The following is a 9,915-nucleotide window of genomic DNA, read 5'->3' on the forward strand; positions in this document are numbered from 1 at the left end:
TACCGATACCCCCTGTATATAGCCTCCACATTGACTCTGTACCGATACCCCCTGTATATAGCCTCCACATTGACTCTGTACCGGTACCCCCTGTATATATCCTCATTACTAACCTGTACCCCCCCGCACATTGACTCGGTACCGGTACCCCCTGTATATAGCCTCCACATTGACTCGGTACCGGTACCCCTGTATATAGCCTCCACATTGACTCTGTACCGATACCCCCTGTATATAGCCTCCACATTGACTCTGTACCGGTACCCCCTGTATATATCCTCATTACTAACCTGTACCCCCCCGCACATTGACTCTGTACCGGTACCCCCTGTATATAGCCTCCACATTGACTCGGTACCGGTACCCCTGTATATAGCCTCCACATTGACTCTGTACCGGTACCCCCTGTATATAGCCTCCACATTGACTCTGTAACAGTACCCCCTGTATATAGCCTCCACATTGACTCTGTACCGTAATACCCTGTATATAGCCTCTACATTGACTCTGTACCGGTACCCCCTGTATATAGCCTCCACATTGACTCTGTACCGATACCCCCTGTATATAGCCTCCACATTGACTCTGTACCGATACCCCCTGTATATAGCCTCCACATTGACTCTGTACCGGTACCCCCTGTATATATCCTCATTACTAACCTGTACCCCCCCGCACATTGACTCGGTACCGGTACCCCCTGTATATAGCCTCCACATTGACTCGGTACCGGTACCCCTGTATATAGCCTCCACATTGACTCTGTACCGATACCCCCTGTATATAGCCTCCACATTGACTCTGTACCGGTACCCCCTGTATATATCCTCATTACTAACCTGTACCCCCCCGCACATTGACTCTGTACCGGTACCCCCTGTATATAGCCTCCACATTGACTCGGTACCGGTACCCCTGTATATAGCCTCCACAATAACTCTGTACCGGTACCCCCTGTATATAGCCTCCACATTGACTCTGTACCGGTACACCCTGTATATAGCCTCCACATTGACTCTGTATCGGTACCCCCTGTATATAGCCTCCACATTGACTCTGTACTGGTACCCCCTGTATATAGTCTCCACATTGACTCTGTATCGGTACCCCTGTATATAGCCTCCACATTGACTCTGTACCGGTACCCCCTGTATATAGCCTCCACATTGACTCTGTACCGGTACCCCCTGTATATAGCCATCACATTGACTCTGTACCGGTACCCCCTGTATATAGCCTCCACATTGACTCTGTACCGGTACCCCCTGTATATAGCCATCACATTGACTCTGTACTGGTACCCCCTGTATATAGCCTCCACATTGACTCTGTACCGTTACCCCCTGTATATAGCCTCCACATTGACTCTGTACTGGCCGGTACCCCCTGTATATAGCCTCCACATTAACTCTGTACCGTTACCCCCTGTATATAGCCTCCACATTGACTCTGTACCGGCCGGTACCCCCTGTATATAGCCTCCACATTAACTCGGTACCGGTACCCCCTGTATATAGCCTCCACATTGACTCTGTACCGGTACCCCCTGTATATAGCCTCCACATTGACTCTGTAACAGTACCCCCTGTATATAGCCTCCACATTGACTCTGTACCGTAATACCCTGTATATAGCCTCTACATTGACTCTGTACCGGTACCCCCTGTATATAGCCTCCACATTGACTCTGTACCGATACCCCCTGTATATAGCCTCCACATTGACTCTGTACCGATACCCCCTGTATATAGCCTCCACATTGACTCTGTACCGGTACCCCCTGTATATATCCTCATTACTAACCTGTACCCCCCCGCACATTGACTCGGTACCGGTACCCCCTGTATATAGCCTCCACATTGACTCGGTACCGGTACCCCTGTATATAGCCTCCACATTGACTCTGTACCGATACCCCCTGTATATAGCCTCCACATTGACTCTGTACCGGTACCCCTGTATATATCCTCATTACTAACCTGTACCCCCCGCACATTGACTCTGTACCGGTACCCCCTGTATATAGCCTCCACATTGACTCGGTACCGGTACCCCTGTATATAGCCTCCACAATAACTCTGTACCGGTACCCCCTGTATATAGCCTCCACATTGACTCTGTACCGGTACACCCTGTATATAGCCTCCACATTGACTCTGTACTGGTACCCCCTGTATATAGTCTCCACATTGACTCTGTATCGGTACCCCCTGTATATAGCCTCCACATTGACTCTGTACCGGTACCCCCTGTATATAGCCTCCACATTGACTCTGTACCGGTACCCCCTGTATATAGCCATCACATTGACTCTGTACCGGTACCCCCTGTATATAGCCTCCACATTGACTCTGTACCGGTACCCCCTGTATATAGCCATCACATTGACTCTGTACCGGTACCCCCTGTATATAGCCTCCACATTGACTCTGTACCGATACCCCCTGTATATAGCCTCCACATTGACTCTGTACAGGTACCCCCTGTATATAGCCTCCACATTGACTCTGTACCTGTACACCCTGTATATAGCCTCCACATTGACTCTGTACCGGTACCCCCTGTATATAGCCTCCACATTGACTCTGTACCGGTACCCCCTGTATATAGCCTCCACATTGACTCTGTACCAGTACTCCTTGTATAGAGCTTTTTTTCAACTTTAGTTAATTTTGTAAATATTTGATTAACTCTATTTCTTGAACTGCATTGTTGGTTAAGGGCTTGTTAGGAAGCATTTCACTGTAAGGTCTACCTACACCTCGTTGGTAGAGCAGAGGTAGCTGGTAGTCGAGGTAGATGGTAGTAGAGTTAGCTGGTAGTAGAGTAGAGGTAGATGGTAGTTTTTGTAGATGGTAGTAGAGTAGAGGTAGATGGTAGTAGAGTAGAGGTAGATGGTAGTAGAGGTAGATGGTTGTAGAGTAGAGGTAGATGGTAGTAGAGTAGAGGTAGATGGTAGTTTTTGTAGATGGTAGTAGAGTAGAGGTAGATGGTAGTAGAGGTAGACGGTAGTCGAGTAGAGGTAGATGGTAGTTTTTGTAGATGGTAGTCGAGTAGAGGTAGATGGTAGTAGAGTAGAGGTAGATGGTAGTTTTTGTAGATGGTAGTAGAGGTAGATGGTAGTTTTTGTAGATGGTAGTAGAGGTAGATGGTAGTTTTTGTAGATGGTTGTAGAGTAGAGGTAGATGGTAGTAGAGGTAGATGGTAGTCGAGTAGAGGTAGATGGTAGATGGTAGTTTTTGTAGATGGTAGTCGAGTAGAGGTAGATGGTAGTAGAGTAGAGGTAGATGGTAGTTTTTGTAGATGGTAGTAGAGGTAGATGGTAGTAGAGGTAGATGGTAGTTTTTGTAGATGGTAGTAGAGGTAGATGGTAGTAGAGGTAGATGGTAGTTTTTGTAGATGGTAGTAGAGGTAGATGGTAGTAGAGGTAGATGGTAGTCGAGTAGAGGTAGATGGTAGTAGAGGTAGATGGTAGTCGAGTAGAGGTAGACGGTAGTTTTTGTAGATGGTAGTAGAGTAGAGGTAGATGGTAGTAGAGGTAGATGGTAGTCGAGTAGAGGTAGATGGTAGTCGAGTAGAGGTAGATGGTAGTAGCGTAGAGGTAGATGGTAGTCGAGTAGAGGTAGATGGTAGTAGAGTAGAGGTAGATGGTAGTAGCGTAGAGGTAGATGGTAGTCGAGTAGAGGTAGATGGTAGTAGAGTAGAGGTAGATGGTAGTAGAGGTAGATGGTAGTCGAGTAGAGGTAGATGGTAGTCGGGTAGAGGTAGATGGTAGTTTTTGTAGATGGTAGTCGAGTAGAGGTAGATGGTAGTAGAGTAGAGGTAGATGGTAGTAGAGTAGAGGTAGATGGTAGTCGAGTAGAGGTAGATGGTAGTAGAGTAGAGGTAGATGGTAGTAGAGGTAGATGGTAGTAGAGTAGAGGTAGATGGTAGTCGAGTAGAGGTAGATGGTAGTAGAGTAGAGGTAGATGGTAGTAGAGTAGAGGTAGATGGTAGTCGAGTAGAGGTAGATGGTAGTCGAGTAGAGGTAGATGGTAGTCGAGTAGAGGTAGATGGTAGTCGAGTAGAGGTAGATGGTAGTAGAGTAGAGGTAGATGGTAGTAGAGTAGAGGTAGATGGTAGTAGAGTAGAGGTAGATGGTAGTCGAGTAGAGGTAGATGGTAGTCGAGTAGATGGTAGTTTTTGTAGATGGTAGTAGAGGTAGATGGTAGTAGAGTAGAGGTAGATGGTAGTAGAGTAGAGGTAGATGGTAGTCGAGTAGAGGTAGATGGTAGTCGAGTAGATGGTAGTTTTTGTAGATGGTAGTAGAGGTAGATGGTAGAATATTATTATTTAATTTAATGAAATGTTGTTGTTGTTTTTTTTAAAGGCCAATTAGAATGTTCAGCATGTGTGGAAATCCTAGAAAACGCCTCTGCTCAACTTTAGCCTAATGCCCCATCGCAAATGTTATTATGGCTTTATTACAAAGGGTATTTCTCTTCCACATTAAATTTACAACGCATCAAATTGCGTCATGGTGCACGGATTTATTTACAGAAAATGATGGCGTCTGGGAATAGTGTGTTTGCTGGGGGGGGGGGGTGCTGTCATAAAACAGCCCCGGATTTCTTCATCTGGTCCCGACCTTCACCGGTATCATGTTTCGCTGAGCTGACATCGTTCAGGTCAATAAAGGTGACGTCATTAAAGAGCATTTTGCAAAGTTGTCATACAACATCGGCACAATGAACAAAACGATTAGCTAACCCAGTCTTGGTGGCTTTCTTTTTTCTTTTTTTCCCCATCTTCTCAAATTGTCACTCAAATTTGGATCAAAATAGCCCCGTTTTGATTTCAGGACATCGTAATGGAGAACAGGTGTAGATGATTTGGCTCCGAGGATGTTGACGGTCTGCCAGAGATAATAACCCTGCGTTTCACAAGAGAACCCACTTTCACCTTTTTTTTTTGTCGGTTCAACCCAAGCCAAAAACGCAGTAGCTACCCAGTCTTGGGTGGCCAAGCCAAATTGTAATCAAATAAATACCTCGTGATTCCAGTGAAGTAATGAATTCATAGATATTTTAATATGCATCAAACCTTAAAAAAAAGACATGAGGAGTTGGATTACATTTTGTACCGAACACACGTTAAAAACAAAGCCTTATAAAACACCTCTGGTAGTAATGAGGCTTTACTAATATTGCCTTATAACACTTCTTGGCAAAGCTAGAAACTTACAGGAAACTTAGGAAGATACTTTTTTTAATCATTGTATCAGTGAGGAGGCAGAATAACAATATATAGAAACAGACAGAACGAGGCACAAAATAAGAGAAACAATGACTGAGATAGTTGAGAGAAAAAAAAAGAAAAAAAAAAGTCTTTAATGACAAAAAGGAGATTTTGTGATTGAAAGAACACACATTTGTTCCAACTTTCACATAGAAAAGATGCATTCACACTGCACCTTAACTCGGGGCTAAGAGTCTCGTCAGGCCTGGGCTATGGGAGATTTTAGCCCAGGCCTAAGCGAATATTCACACCAACCTTAGCCCAGGGCTAGCCGGGCCCTGTTCCGCAGCAGGGTTAGAGCAGACTTTTTAGGGCCCCAGAAACACGGTGCCAAAATAGCCAGTGACCAAAACGGGTCAAGAACAACGCATAGAATCTTTACTGTCCAATCACAAAAGCTGCACATTCACTTAACTTACATACGCTTGTGATGCGTTCTGCCATTTTAATAAATACATTTATACTATTTCATCCTTCTATCAGAGGACAAAAATAAAAATAAATAAAAACAATACTTTCATTATGCAAAAAACATTTGGTTTCTATGGCTAATAAAAATAATAATAAAATTGGTTGCTCTGCCGGCTGGCTAACGTCTTCTCACGAAGCGAGCCAACCGAAGCCACAAACTCTACAGCTGGAAGGGCATCAAGCTCTTTCCTCTGTTTTCATATTAGACATGCACTTGGATTATGGCTATATTCAATGACAATAAAATATTGTTGCATGATTTCGCCTGGATCAGAAAAGTTGATGTCTCGTCTGTGCACAGAATTCTCTGTACAGGGGCGCGCGATCGCATTTCAAAAGTGAAACAGTTTATCCCCCCCCCCCCCCCGAGGTCAGGCAGGCGGACAGCAAGGTTTAAACAAGTCATCACTAAAAGCTTGTGTGAACCGTGAAGACAGGATAAGCTAGTCCAGGGTCAGCAGAAATGTCATATATATATATATATATATATATATATAAAAACACATCCACAACACTCACCCCTTTGAAGAACAGAGTTAGAGGGTGACAATGGGCATCCCTGACACCTAAATTACCAACTAAAGGAAACCGTCCATATTTAACCAGTCAAACTGTGCGTCCCAAATGGGACCCTGTTGGCATTATAGGGGAAGAGAGAATATGGGAAAATAAGGAACAGGGTGCCACAATATAGGGCATAGGGTGCCACAATATAGGGCATAGGGTGCCACAATATAGGGCATAGGGTGCCACAATATAGGGAATAGGGTGCCACAATATAGGGAATAGGGTGCCACAATATAGGGCATAGGGTGCCACAATATAGGGCATAGGGTGCCACAATATAGGGCATAGGGTGCCACAATATAGGGCATAGGGTGCCACAATATAGGGCATAGGGTGCCACAATATAGGGCATAGGGTGCCACTATATAGGGCATAGGGTGCCACTATATAGGGCATAGGGTGCCACTATATAGGGCATAGGGTGCCACTATATAGGGCATAGGGTGCCACAATATAGGGCATAGGGTGCCACAATATAGGGCATAGGGTGCCACAATATAGGGCATAGGGTGCCACTATATAGGGCATAGGGTACCATCATATAGGGCATAGGGTACCACTATATAGGGAATAGGGTACCACTATATAGGGAGCCATCATATAGGGAATAGGGTGCCACTATATAGGGAATAGGGTGCCATCATATAGGGAATAGGGTGCCACTATATAGGGAATAGGGTGCCATCATATAGGGAATAGGGTACCACTATATAGGGCATAGGGTGCCATCATATAGGGAATAGGGTGCCATCATATAGGGCATAGGGTGCCATCATATAGGGAATAGGGTACCACTATATAGGGCATAGGGTGCCATCATATAGGGCATAGGGTGCCATCATATAGGGAATAGGGTGCCACCATATAGGGAATAGGGTGCCATCATATAGGGCATAGGGTGCCATCATATAGGGAATAGGGTGCCACCATATAGGGAATAGGGTGCCACAATCTAGGGAATAGGGTGCCACCATATAGGGAATAGGGTGCCATCATATAGGGCATAGGGTGCCATCATATAGGGCATAGGGTGCCATCATATAGGGAATAGGGTGCCATCATATAGGGAGCCATCATATAGGGAATAGGGTGCCATCATATAGGGAATAGGGTGCCATCATATAGGGAATAGGGTGCCATCATATAGGGCATAGGGTGCCATCATATAGGGCATAGGGTGCCACTATATAGGGCATAGGGTGCCACTATATAGGGCATAGGGTGCCACTATATAGGGCATAGGGTGCCACTATATAGGGCATAGGGTGCCACTATATAGGGCATAGGGTGCCACCATATAGGGAATAGGGTGCCACCATATAGGGAATAGGGTGCCACCATATAGGGAATAGGGTGCCATCATATAGGGAATAGGGTGCCACTATATAGGGAATAGGGTGCCATCATATAGGGCATAGGGTACCACTATATAGGGAATAGGGTGCCACTATATAGGGAATAGGGTACCACTATATAGGGAATAGGGTGCCACTATATGGTACTCAATAGGGTACCATCATATAGGGAATAGGGTGCCATCATATAGGGCATAGGGTGCCATTTGAGATACAACCAAAGTATTCCAGAGGAATGGAGGTCTATTCATTCACACTTTACATACAAGTGCCAGAAACACATGGAGTCACCATGACTCCCAGTCAGTGGTTCCCAGCAGACAGAATATATAAAATAATGTAGAATCAGTGGGCAGGAAACACCTTGTACTCGATGTGTGCCTCCACACCTCAATGTATGTTTGATGATTTTTAAAGGGTTTAAAATCAATTTTCCTCTCTTACTCTAAAGTGTATCAAACACCGCTTACATTAAATAAACCTTAAATTCAATCTAAAACTTGTGTGATTATGAATGTAAATGTAGGGCCTTTTGAAACCTGAATTCCCAGCTTTTGGCTAAATACTTCTAAAACAGTGAACCCCTTTGCAATAGCTTTACGTACATAGAGGTGACCTTTATAACATCAGCTCTCCCACAGAGAGAAGAAGGATTCAAGCGCTTTAGATTGGTGCATTGGTCATTCTTTTTTTTGTTTACCTGTTAAAATGTTAAATCACGATTTATAGCCACGCGAGTCAACCCCACTCAGTCAACCTTCGCGGAGTCAACCTTCGCGGAGTCAACCCCACGGAGTCAACCTTCGCGGAGTCAACCCCACGGAGTCAACCTTCGCGGAGTCAACCTTCGCGGAGTCAACCCCACGGAGTCAACCTTCGCGGAGTCAACCCCACGGAGTCAACCTTCGCGGAGTCAACCTTCGCGGAGTCATCCCCACGGAGTCATCCCCTAGGAGTCAACCTTCGCGGAGTCAACCCCGCGGAGTCATCCCCACGGAGTCATCCCCTAGGAGTCATCCCCACGGAGTCATCCCCTAGGAGTCAACCTTCACGGAGTCATCCCCACGGAGTCAACCTTCGTGGAGTCAACCCCACGGAGTCATCCCCACAGAGTCATCCCCACAGAGTCATCCCCACAGAGTCATCCCCACAGAGTCATCCCCACAGAGTCATCCCCACAGAGTCATCCCCACAGAGTCATCCCCACAGAGTCATCCCCACAGAGTCATCCCCACAGAGTCATCCCCACAGAGTCATCCCCACGGAGTCATCCCCACGGAGTCATCCCCACAGAGTCATCCCCACAGAGTCATCCCCACAGAGTCATCCCCACAGAGTCATCCCCACAGAGTCATCCCCACGGAGTCATCCCCACGGAGTCATCCCCACGGAGTCATCCCCACAGAGTCATCCCCACAGAGTCATCCCCACAGAGTCATCCCCACGGAGTCATCCCCACGGAGTCATCCCCACGGAGTCATCCCCACGGAGTCATCCCCACGGAGTCATCCCCACAGAGTCATCCCCGCGGAGTCAACCTTCGCGGAGTCAACCTTCGTGGAGTCAACCTTCGTGGAGTCATCCCCACAGAGTCATCCCCACAGAGTCATCCCCACAGAGTCATCCCCACAGAGTCATCCCCACAGAGTCATCCCCACAGAGTCATCCCCACAGAGTCATCCCCACAGAGTCAACCTTCACGGAGTCATCCCCACAGAGTCATCCCCACGGAGTCATCCCCACGGAGTCATCCCCACGGAGTCATCCCCACGGAGTCAACTCCACGGAGTCAACCCCTCAACATGTTCTCAGACCCTGTGTTCCAACCTCTCCCCCTTCCTGAGAGGGAGGGAGAGAAGGAGTGAGGGAGGGGAATCGGCCCGCTACTTCTCACGCGACCACGTTCTAGTAACTTGTTCAGACAGACACCGAGACAGACAGACAGACAGACAGACAGACGCCGAGACAGACGCCGAGACAGACAGAGACGCCGAGACAGACAGAGACGCCGAGACAGACAGAGACGCCGAGACAGACAGAGACGCCGAGACAGACAGAGACGCCGAGACAGACAGAGACGCCGAGACAGACAGAGACGCCGAGACAGACAGAGACGCCGAGACAGACAGACGCCGAGACAGACAGAGACGCCGAGACAGACAGAGACGCCGAGACAGACAGAGACGCCGAGACAGACAGACGCCGAGACAGACAGAGACGCCGAGACAGACAGAGACGCCGAGAC

The sequence above is a fragment of the Oncorhynchus masou genome, chromosome 16 (assembly GCF_036934945.1).
Source record: "Oncorhynchus masou masou isolate Uvic2021 chromosome 16, UVic_Omas_1.1, whole genome shotgun sequence".
Taxonomy (NCBI): domain Eukaryota; kingdom Metazoa; phylum Chordata; class Actinopteri; order Salmoniformes; family Salmonidae; genus Oncorhynchus; species Oncorhynchus masou.